Raw genomic sequence first — 12,323 nt, 5'->3', positions numbered from 1 at the left:
ATCAAATACCTCTGTTCTTGTTTGAGTAGATCCGGTTTGTGAGGAAGTTTGCAGTAATTGCCCCTGGCCATTTCCAAAAGAAGGGAGAACCATGGTTGCCTGGGCCTGAAAGCAGTCACCACAATGATCTTGGGGGATTCCATCTAAATCTTTAGAAGTGCATGGATATTTGTGGAAAGGATAGAAAAGCAGACAGGAATATTCCTGTCCAAAGAAAAGGCATCTGTCTTCAAAGGCCTTCCTGCACAGAGCTCTGGAACAGAATTTCACCAGTTGATTGTTCAGAGATAAGGCAAGGAGGTCTACTTTTTGGAAATCCTCACAGATGAATTAAATCCTGAAAGAACCCTGATCTGGTTTCCATTTGTAAAGGTCTGCCTTGGTTCTGCTCTGCTTGTCTGCCACACAGTTTTGCTCTGATGGAATCTAGGATACCTGTAGAGTAAGTCAGTGCTGTGATATCCCAAGCTAACATGGCTAGTCTACAAAGGAGGAACAATGTGGTTCCCGCCTTGCTTGTTGATGTACCACATGACGGTGGTATTGTCTGTAACTACTTGAAGAGGCCCCAGGGACCAAAAATGGTTCAGAAAGTTACCTGCCTTGATCAGGGCAAGCATCTTCTTGAGATTTACATACTTGCATGTGTCCTTGGTGTTCCACATCCCCTGCACTTGTATCCTGAAACTGCTCCCCAAGCAAAGTCCAAAGTCTGTGGTGACTAACTGCTTTGAAGCAGGGAAGGAGAAGAAGAGACCTGAATTTAAGGATATCTGTTGTCTGCACCAAAAGATGTCTCTTCTGTCAAACACCAGTACTGGGATTTGAAAAGATAAAACAATGAGTAGTGACCTGTGAAAAAGAAAAATCTAAGTTATTTAAAGCAGATTCTTCATCATAAGGAGAAACTGAACATAAAACATTCCTCATACTTTCACAGTATGTCAGAACAAACTTTAACATATGAGCCAGATGATTCAAATTCTGAAATTCAGAAGTTGCAGAAGTATATACTTTTTTCCCATACCTATCAATAATTTTCCCATTCTTATCAAAAGGAGTAGGAATGGAACTAACTAAGTACTTAGCAGCAGTGGGATCAGCTGCTGTGTCAGGTTTAGGAATAGTTATAAAAATGTAAAAGACTGAGGAACTTTACACATCCTATTTGTCTTTTTAGGTGAAGCAGGCTCACTATACGGAAATTTGCAAGTGGTAACATACATACTCTAAAGCAGACAGAACTGGAGGAATGTGTGTAGGTTCTGGAAAATCCTTCTGTTAACAACTCAGTATTTTCTGAGGGATGGAGCAATCTCACTGTTTTCCCACTGAAACACTGGCACATCTTAGCAATAGTCTCTGAGAAACAGAGACCTCCCACAGCAAAGTCAGAAATTGAGCTGTTCTGAGTTACAGCACAATGGCACTAAATATACAGAAACAACTGATATTGCCAACATCCTGGCAGATAGGTTCAGTGCTAACTTTACCCCCCTCACCCCCTAAAGGGCCCATCTCTATACCAGAAGAATGCAAAGTTCCTGTAATCACGGCTGCACAGGTTAAAACCACACTCTCCAAACCCAAGAACACAGCATCCATGGGACCTGACAACATCCCAGGCTGCATTCTGCATGAACTACAGAATGAACTGGCACCCCACCTAATCACCATGTTCAATCAAAGCCTCACCTCAGGCTTTGTGCCCATTGAATGGCACACAGTGACGGTTATCACACTCCACAAAGTGGGAGCCACCACGGACTCCGGGAACTACTGCCCCATTAGCCTAACGAGCCTGGTCTGCAAGGCCATGGAACGTATCATCATGGAACTTATAAACAAAGACATTGGTAATCTCCAAACTCTGGACCCCACCCAGTTTGGGTTTGTAAAAGGCAGATCATATCTCCTAAACCTGATTAACTTCTTTGAATCAGTCACCAAAGCTGTAGACGAGGATAAGGTGATTCACACAGCCTATCTAGATCTTGCCAAGGCTTTTGACACCATCCCCCACTCTGGAATTCTAGATAAACTCAATAAACTAGGTATAAATCCTTATGTCACAAGATGGGTTGCCAACTGGCTCACTGACAGAACCCAGACTGTGAAAGTAGAAGACTCCAAATCCGACTTCAGATCAGTGACAAGTGGAGTACCACAGGGTTCAGTCCTGGGTCCTCTCCTGTTTGGTATCTACTTTTCCGAAGTGCAGGCTAACACAGAAGGTCTTTGGCTAATGAAGTTCACAGATGACTGCAAACTAGGAGCCAGAGTTGAAACTCCTAACGATGTGGACATCCTACAAAATGGCCTCACTGAGACAGATGCCCGGTGTCAAAGCCATGGCATCAAGCTCAATGCCAAAAAGTGCATTGTCATCCCCTTTGGTAAAAACTCTGTACCATGAGCTACCACATAGGTGGTAGTCTACTTAACACCGAAAGTGTGATAAGAGACCTTGGGACACAGGTGGACAGTAGTTTCTCCTTTGATAATCACATCGCCACAGTAGTCAGGAAATGCTTCTACATGGCACACCTCATCACAAAAGGTTTCTCATCCAGGAAAAAAGAGGTCATTGTTCCCCTCTACTTGTCACTCAATAGACCCATTATAGAGTACAAAGCTCCTTTTGGTATGTGCCTCACAAGACATTTACAACAACTGGAAAGGCCGCAGAAATACCTCACAAAGAGGATTACTGGGCTCAAACAGATGTCCTATGCAGACCGTCTCAAAAAACTCCAGCTTTACTCTGTCGCATATCGCCTATTCAGAGGTGATCTCTGCCTAACATACAAAGCTATGTCAAACCCAGAGCTGCTGGATATGCTCCACTTAAAGAAATCCCAATCCCTACCGGCTACACACTCTAGAGGCCTAAACATTGGCACCACAATAAGCAGAACATGCTGGAGGGATAGATTCCTGTCCTAGAGACTTCCCATACTCTGGAACAAACTACCTATCTATATCAAACAAAGCTCCTCATTAGCACTCTTCAAGAAAAATCTTAATGATTGGATGGGAAATAGGAAATTCACCCCGGGATCACCTCTGTGGCTCTGCTCGACAGGGGCACAGGAAAATAATTTGCTTGAGTGGCAAAAGACAGGGTACCTTTTTGGCTAGGCTTGTATAGGCCCTAGGGCCGATAGCCTAGTACCTACTTATGAACCTTATGAATTAGAAATCTAAGGGAAATAATGCATCCTTCCCTGCATCTCCCTGTTCAGATTCAGAATATTTGATCTGTTCAGGAAAAGAGAAATCCCTCTTGCTTTTATCAGAAACTAATTTACAAGAAGGATCAATAACCTGAATTAAACCATGAGCCAGACTCAGTAAACTACTCCTATCAAAAGGAAACTGAGGAGGAGCAAAAACTGGGCCAACCATGTTACTAATGGCAATAGTAGCTTCCCCAGGATGGGCACAGCATTCTGACACAACAGTGAAAACTTCCTTGTTTCCTCTGCCAGGATTGACAAGAGTGGGTTTCCCTTGCCCATGGAGGGGACCTCAACAACCACAGAGGACGTGGCTAGCCCCAGGTCCATAGTAGTTGTAGGTGCTACACCAGAGGGATCCAATGTAAAAGATAAGTTGTCTGAGCTTCAACAAATGGCTACAGTAGAGTCACCCACCTGTGGTTGAGGCAAATTGCTAGCCTGCTGTGATGGTAAGGGCTGTTTGCTTAATTTGTTCTTTTTGTGGCTGGTACAAGGAACAACCAGGAGACTGGTAGTCTGTTCCATGGTCAAGCCAAAATTAGTGCCTCTTTCCCAAGGAAGACAAATCATCAATTGCCAGTAAGCACTACAGAGCAGTTTCTTCTTTCCACTAGGAAACCACCACTATGATGGTGATTTTTTTTTTCAAACACGCACAAGCATCCAATGCAGAACAACTATGAACCAAGTAAGTAAATAATTTAATCAGTTACTTACTAGAAATTTTGTTTAAAAAGTTTCGTACAAGGTAGATGAATTGAGAAAATTAATCCAATACTGCTATTATGAACAGACTGTGGTGGTGGTGCTGCGGTAGTGTTGTCGCCTCACAGTTAGACGTTGCCCGTTCGATTCTCAGTTATAGCGTCTTCTGTGTAGCGGCATGCGTGAATGGGCATTCCTTCATTGAAGGTTGTGCGTTAGGCCCGGCAAGCCAGTACGTAAAAATCTACTGCCAATCATTAGCGGACCAGAGTTCCACTGTGGCGACCCCTAACCAGGAAAAGCTGAAAGACACAAACAAACAAACTGCTATTATGAACAGACGTTAGAGAAAAAAATTGAGAGAGAGAGAGAGAGAGAGAGAGAGAGAGAGAGAACTGTATTTTGGATAAATGAAGAAAGCATACTCAAAAGGTTATTATCAATAAGAAACTTGACATTTGAAAGTATGTTATGCATTGATTTGTAAGTGAAAGCAGCAAGTAAGAACGAACAGGATTTGCAAGCAGTAGTATGCATCCAAGTAATGGAACAGCATAGTACAGGATGTGGCTAAAACAGTCCTGAGTACAGGTAAATTAGAGTTTGTTACTGGTAGCTTCTCAGTATAAAATTCATAGAATGGCCAAGTTATGCCTGTGATAAAATTGAGCACAAAGCAAGACCCTGCATCACTAAAAAGAGAATTTGTTAACAAAAACCTGAAAGGAAGCTTAACAATGACTTTTACATGCCTTTTTTTAACTGAAAATGAAGGTATGAAATGTTCAGCTGAAACATTTTCTTGTTACATTATGTGCAAAGATTAGATCTGAAAAAAGTTAATCCATTTATGGTGAAAACGTAGCTAGAAGACAACCCTGTGAATTTTGAATTCGATACTGGATGGGATACAACCTTAATGACTAAACTAAACAAATACTAGCAACATGGTTTTCTGACCTTCTAATATACTAAAGCCTTTACTAGAGAACATATAAAAATACTGGGAATTTCTGATGTGAAAACTGATTAAAAGAAACAAAAATAAACATTACTTGTGATAATAATGAAAAATACTAGTCCCAGATTACATGGCAGAAAATAGATATACAGAATTAATTTATACCTAGGAGACATAAAATACACACGTTTAGACAGTGAATCTTTAGAAACAGGACTTACGATACAAAATTGTTAAAGGGATAAGAATTAATATCATATTCCAGTAGAAGCCGAGCTTATATTTTACAGGCAAGTAAATTATTGCATCAATACTGATGCAAAAAGTAGGTTATATGTGTCACAAAATCCTACATAATCATACTTGAGCAAGTATTGCTGTTAGATATTACAGACAGTACTCCAGTGTAAATTAAATAGTGGACTGCACAGATGTAATTTTCTCACAACTTCATGAATAAGTTTTGAAAGTATGACCTGACATAAATGAATCATGGTTGATGTGATATTATGTCAAGAAAACTACCATTAAGCGTGAGAAATGATTGTGTATTGTGGAAGTCTGTAATACTGAAAATGTAATGACAAGCTCATTGTATAATGCCCAGCATAAATAGTTTCAGAACATACACACGGTCACCTAATATGGTTCTGGATGTGAAAAAAATAAAGATGTATGATGAATTAACCTTTACACCATTTTTAAAGCCTTGAGAAGCCATAGTATATAATGTATTTGGACTATGCTGGTCTGGTCCTCAGAAAATATTGCTGATTTTGCTTGTTTTCTGATCAAAGTAAATGCATCAGAATACTGTACATAGGTTCATAGGTTCATACTAGGCTATCTGCCCTAGTGCATTTACAAGCCTAGCCAGAGTATGTTTGGCTTTCGCCACCCATTTTAAATTAATTTTGCTATGCCCTTTTTCGAGGTTATTATACTGTGCCTTTGTCTAACAGTGACACAGAAGTGATACCTGGGGTATACCTACGATCTCCCATCCACTCATCAAGATTCCTCTTGAAGAGAGTCAATGAGGGACTCTGCCTAACCTGGACTGGGATTTTATTCCAGAGTGAAGGGAGCCTCTGGGTTATGAAGATGTCCCTCTAGCATGTCCTATTTATTTCAGTGCTGAGGTTCAAGTCTCTCGAGCTCGTAGCTCGATGGGATTTGGATTTTTTGAGGTGCAGCATGTCCCTTAATTCTGGGTTGGACATGGCTTTATACGTCAGGCACAGATCGCCTCTGAGCAGGCGGTATTCCACTGAGTAGAGCTGGAGTTTCTTTAACCAGGCAGCATATGGCATCTGTTTGAGCCCTTTGATCCTCTTGGTGAGGTACTTTTGGGGTCTTTCCAGTTGCTGCAGGTGTCTGGTAAAGTACATCCCAAAAGGGGCATTGTACTCGATTATGGGCCTGATGAGGGATGAGTAAAGAGGCACGATGACCTCCCCTGATCTAGATGTGAATCCCTTTTAATGATTAGGTGGGCTATATAAAATGTTTTTCTAACCACTTTGGCCACGTGGTTCTCAAATGAGAGATTGCTATCAACTTGGGTCCCCAGGTCCCTAATTACTTCTTCTGTACTTAATGGATTACCACCTATGTGGTAATTTGAGGGCACTTTGTTTTTGCCAAAGGGGATGACTATACACTTTTTGGCGTTTAGCTTGAGGCCATGGCTCTGGCACCAGTTGTCTGTTTCTATGAGGCCCTTTTAGAGGATGCTTGTATCGGCTGGAGAGTCGATTATGGCACCCAGTTTGCAGTCATCTGCGAACTTGGTCAGCCGCAGTCCTTCCGTGTTGGCCTGTACCTCCAAGAAATATATACCGAACAAGAGAGGTCCCAGGACTGAGCCTTGTGGGATGCCACTTGTAACAAGTTTGGAGTCTGACATGGCTCCACCAATTCTAACCATGTGGGTTCTGTCCTTGAGCCAGTTTGCAACTCATCTAGTGACATAGGGGTTCATATTTAAGCTAGTGAGCTTATCTATAATGCCTGAGTGGGGTATTGTATCGAAGGCTTTTGTGAGGTCCAGGTAGGCTGTGTGGACCACCTTCCCCTCGTCAATGGCCTTGGTGACTGTTTCAAAGAAGTTGACCAGGTTTAAGAGGCAGGATCTGCCCTTAACAAAGCCGAACTGGGTAGGATCCAGTGTCTATAGGTCCCCAATATCTTTATTTATGAGGTCCATGATGATCCTTTCCATAGCTTTGCAGACCAAGCTAGTCAGGCTTATGGGGCGATAGTTTCCAGGGTCCGTTGAGGCACCACCTTTGTGGAGTGGGACCACTGTTGCTGTACGCTACTCTTTGGGTACATATCCTGTAGTAAGGCTGAGACTGAACAGCAGTTTTATGTTTGGGTTTAGCTCTTCTTGGAGTCCATGTAGGACGCAGCCCGGGACACCGTCTGGTCCCATTGATGCTGTGATTTTGCTTTGAAGAGGGCGGCTCTTACCTGAGCATCTGAGATGTCAGGGGGGCAGCACTCTGCTGGGATAGATATTTGCCCTTTTGGTGGGGAGGGGGGGAGAAGTTTGCGCTGAACCTGTCAGCTAGGATGTTAGCAATGTCTGTGGGTTCGGTGTATTTTTTGTCATTTTGGACTAATTCTGAGCATATCTGGGAATTCCCACCCAGGTTCCTAACATAACTAAAGAAAGCCTTGTGACTATCCTTAGTGTCCTGTGCAATTTTTCTCTCGAAGCTGCCCTTAGATGATTTTATGAGTGCCTGTAGTTTTTTGCTAATACTGATCAGAGATGCCTTCCCTTTTTGGGATTTTGCTCTATCATGTAGTAGCTTCCTCCTTCTATTGTATAGTTTGTTTATGGCTGGGGTCCACCAGACAGGATGTCTGCCTTTGGAGGATTGGGTCTTGGTTTTATTTGGGATTGCATGATCCATGCATTCCTGAAGGTGTTCATAGAATGCATTTATAAAGGATTCTGCGGTCTGGGCCATATTTTCCACAGGCCCGGGGGCTTTGAAGGATTCCACCTTGGTTTTGAGGAGTGTGAAATTTGCTTTAGAGAAGTTTTTCACTGTGGTTTTCTGGGCAGGGGGTGGGGTCGGGATGTGAATATCCAGTGAGATTAGTTTATGGTCTGATCTTACCTGTGAGGGATACACTTCTGGTCTGGAGCATAGAGTCCCCATGTTGGTGATGATCAGGTCCAGTATGTTTTCCCCTCTTGTGGGAGTGGTAACAAGTTGTTCCATAGCATTTGAGTTTATGAATTCTAGGAACCTTTGGGCTAGGGTGTTGGAGCTAGAGTAATGCTCCCAGTCTTTGTTTGGGTAGTTGAAGTCGCCCAATATAATGGTGTTTGAAGAGACCTTCATATTTTCCAGTGTTCTCAGGAAGGCCGAGTGGGGATCCTGGGTTTGGGAGGGTGGTCTGTAGCAGGCTATAAACTGGAAGGCAGTTTTACCCACTGTTAGTTGCACATGGATAGTCTCTGATGCTTCATGCTGTGCCACCAACCTGGAGGTGTGGGTATCTTTGATGAATATTGATACTCCCCCTCTTTTTGTGGTTCGGTCCAAGTTTTGGGGCCGAAAAGCATGGTATGAAGTATAACCTGGTAGTGCTGGGGTGCTCTCGGGAGCCCTGAACCAGGTTTCTGTTACTGCACAGATATCGATGTCCTCCATGCTAAGGAGAGTTTCGAGTGCGTGCATCTTGAGGTTTAGACTTCTGGCGTTGAGTAGCATTACTCTTAGTTTCTTATCCCTTGTGATACCTATGGAGGTGGGTTTGTCTTTTGAGCCTTGCCTAAAAAAGGCACTATGGGGGTAGCAAGAGCCTTTGCCAATATCTGAAAGCCCAGGGGTGACAGGTGCAAGCCGTCCCTAGCGAAGCATCGTGGCTTGTCGAGCATATCATCCCAGGCTGACAGGCATTGGATCCCCTTTGAATGACACCAGTACTTAAGCCAATTGTTGAAATTGATCATCTTGTCTTCATATTGTGGCATCATTCTTGGTGAGGGTAAGATGCTACTCAAGGTCAGGGTCATACCAGCCTGGGCTACATGCTCAGAGAGCTCCTCTATGTCTCTTTTCATGTAGTCCAGGGAGGTACGTCTCAGGTCATTCACACCAGCATGGACAATGATTGAGTTATATTTGTACTTGCCTTGGAGTGACCCGAGTGCTTGTGTTATGTGGCGGATCCTAGCGCCCGACAGGCTGCTCACCATGACCTTCTCCTTGTTCAGCCTGGTGAGCAGGACGTCAGTGTGCCTGATGATACAGTCACCTATTACAAGTGTATCAAGTGTGTTGTTTAGCCTTAAGGGCTGTGAGTGTTCGGCACACTGGCTTTGTGAGATATGTGTTGCACGTGTTTTGTTTTGGGGTAGCGGTTGCTTGGGTGTCTGCTTTGGAGGTCTCTGCTGCTTAGGCAGATCTTTATTTAGAGCCTCCGAGTATGTTTTTGTGTGATTATGTGTTTGGTTTGCTGTCGTGGTAGGTCTATGTGAGACTGGAATTGCAGTAAGTGTGGTTTCCTTCTCCTCCTGACTGGTTATGCCAGTACTGAGTTGAGAGAGCTTAGCCTCCAGTTTGGCTATATGGTTGCATCTCTCACATGTGTTGGAATTTGTTGGGAGGAGAAGAGGGTTGTCTGTGTACATGAGGCAGTTGTAACATTGCCTCAAGATTCCCAGATTCACCAGCTGGACCGGAGAGGAGATTGACAACTGACCTTTGGACATGCTAGAATAGCATTGGGAATTCCTTTATAATTGAAAACAAGGGCCAATGGGGAACAAGGTACTCAAGGGGAGTTTGTGAGGGTGTAGTGCTTTTAATTTTTTAGTGCTGACTTATATAATTGCTTTAGTGAGCAAGTGCCAGGTAACTTAAGTACAATGTGTTACAGGTAACTTAAATGCAAAAATGACAAACAGTAACTTTCTTTCAAGTCTGCTATGTTTCATGCACATATGGTAAAAATAAGACAAAGTGCTAGCATACATGGTATCCTAGAAATGGTAGCACCCCATAATATATCTGGTTTCATTAATGTGAAATTTGCAAATTTTATAAAAAGAAATGGAATTTGCCATGTACCTGTTATACAAGTTTGTGCTTCATCTAATAGCCTAGAAGACAGGGATGCACAGACTTTGAAGGAAGGGATGAAAAATGTAAGCCAAAGGAACTTCCAAGAAGGCTGCACATTGAGTAACAGCTTTATTCTAGCTCTCCCAGTGTGAAAACAGAAACTCAGAAGACAAGGCCTCTAGACTTGAGTTTATGGGTAAATTTCAGTAACTGGCTAGTAAGTGTACTGCCTGGATGCCAGGAAAAAAGAAATACAGAAGACCTGGAAAAAATCAGCTACAAAAACTGAGGAAGAAACACTGACTGGGGGAAGATTCTGCAGCTGTTTAGAAAAAACACAATGCAATCTCCAGACATGAATTCCAGTAACCTATAGGAAGGTATAAGACAAATGCACACAGACCTGGTTAAAATAAACAAAACACTGATCTGAAAGTCAAATAGTACATGGGTTACTTGATCTAAAGACCTTAACATGGTATGTGACATTTATAAAACCTGCTGGAGGGACAGATTTGTCTCCCAGAGGTTAACACACCTTTGGAACAGACTTCGACTTCATGTAAAAAACAGCACCTCACTGGCCCTCTTCAAATGCAATCTGGACGATTGGATGGGTGTACATTCACTCCGGGGGTTCTACCTGTGTCCCTCTTGGACAGGGGCAATAGGTGCTGATCGTGGAAATAAGGGTAAGAACTTCACTAGGCTTGTAAGGGCCCTAGGTCCATTAGCCTAGAAACGTCCTTTGATGGTATACAGTACATCAACACAAACAACAAAAGGTTGGAAAAATTGAAGAATCTTTAAACAGATATTCAGATGAGGTGATAAAGCTGCAAAACTCAGATGATGATATGAAGAAAAGGCTGGCTGAACATGAGACTGCTCAGGAAGAGATGTTTCAAAAAATAATAGAATTAGAGGACAGAGCATGCAGGGAAAACCTGAGATTTTCAGCTATACCAGAAAAGCTGGAAGGAACACTCTGCATTAATTTTATGAAAGCACAAATAAGCAACTGGACTGGTATTCCACAGCAGGAGTTGTTAATTGAAAGGGTACATCATATGTATACTCCAAATCTGGCTATGAGAAAGGAACCTAGACCTTTAATAGTAAAGATGCAAACCTACCAGCAGAAGGAGTTGATTCTGACAAAACTGTGGCAGAAGGACAAAGTACTAAAAGTGGGAGACAGCAGAATGTTTGTGGAGAATGATTACTAAGTGTATACAAGTCAGAAGAGGAGGAAATATATTCCACTATTCAGGGAATGTCGAGATGCTGGTGTGAGATTCAAACTGCTGAACCCATCTGTCTTCAAGGTATTTTTTCCCTGGAGGGACAAAATCATTTTGGATTAAGTACATGCTAAGGAGAAAATACAAAAGTGTGTCCAACAACAAGCAAGTTGTAAAACAGAAGGAGATTCTGCTTCTTGTTCTTCTGGTAATAAAGACCACAGAGATACTATACCTGTAAAACCTTATGCAATGTTTCAATGGAAAATGGAGAGAAGGAATGGAGAACGAGAGCTGACTAGAAGAATCAAGAGTTTTCTGGAAATAAAGCAGAGACAGGATCTGGGAGATGGAGATGAACAGGAATAAAACCAGTAACTTAATGTGGCTTTACAATGCAATAATTATATTTGTGAAATATGACAGAAGAAAATCTGGAAATATTGCATTTTTTTCAAAATTTGTTGGACTTGTGGGGGACTCTAAAGCATATGCCCTGCTTCATGTCATTAATGTTCGGTAAAGTGCTTTGGGGAGTGGAAGAGGGGGAGAAAGTTAACTGTAAGTAAAGATTTTTTTTCTTAAATAGTACTATTTTTGCGGTGTGTGGTTTTCTTTACATGTTAAAAAGTAAAGTTTTCTTAGTTATTTTTAAGTGTAATATGGATTGTACACAGGTGCTGCTGTTTTTTTTCTTTTCTTTTCTTTTTCCCTTCTTCTCGTTCAGTTTTTAAAAAATGTAGGCATTGCAATATAAAAGAAAAAGACTGGTTAAAAAAGCATAACAAAAGGAAAAAGTTATGTGCTTTTTATCATTCTTGCATAGGGGAATGACTGGATTAAGGACCTCAGATTGATTTGGTAACAAATTTTAAGACAGAGCAAGTAAATGAAAAAGTATACTGAATATTATGATGCTTTTTTCTAGCAAATACATGTTTGCTTAGTAGCAATTCTGCAGATGGTCTTCATATTTCCATGAAAACAATCTGATAAAGAGAAACTAGCTTTCTGGTTCTCATGACTTCATGGAAACAATCTGATGAAGAAAAACTGGCTACAGTGTGGTGGAGAGTGACTG

This window comes from Protopterus annectens, chromosome 5.part1, assembly GCF_019279795.1.
Source record: "Protopterus annectens isolate FY-2018-M chromosome 5.part1, PAN1.0, whole genome shotgun sequence".
NCBI lineage: Eukaryota > Metazoa > Chordata > Ceratodontiformes > Protopteridae > Protopterus > Protopterus annectens.
Note: the sequence above shows the minus strand (reverse complement) of the source record.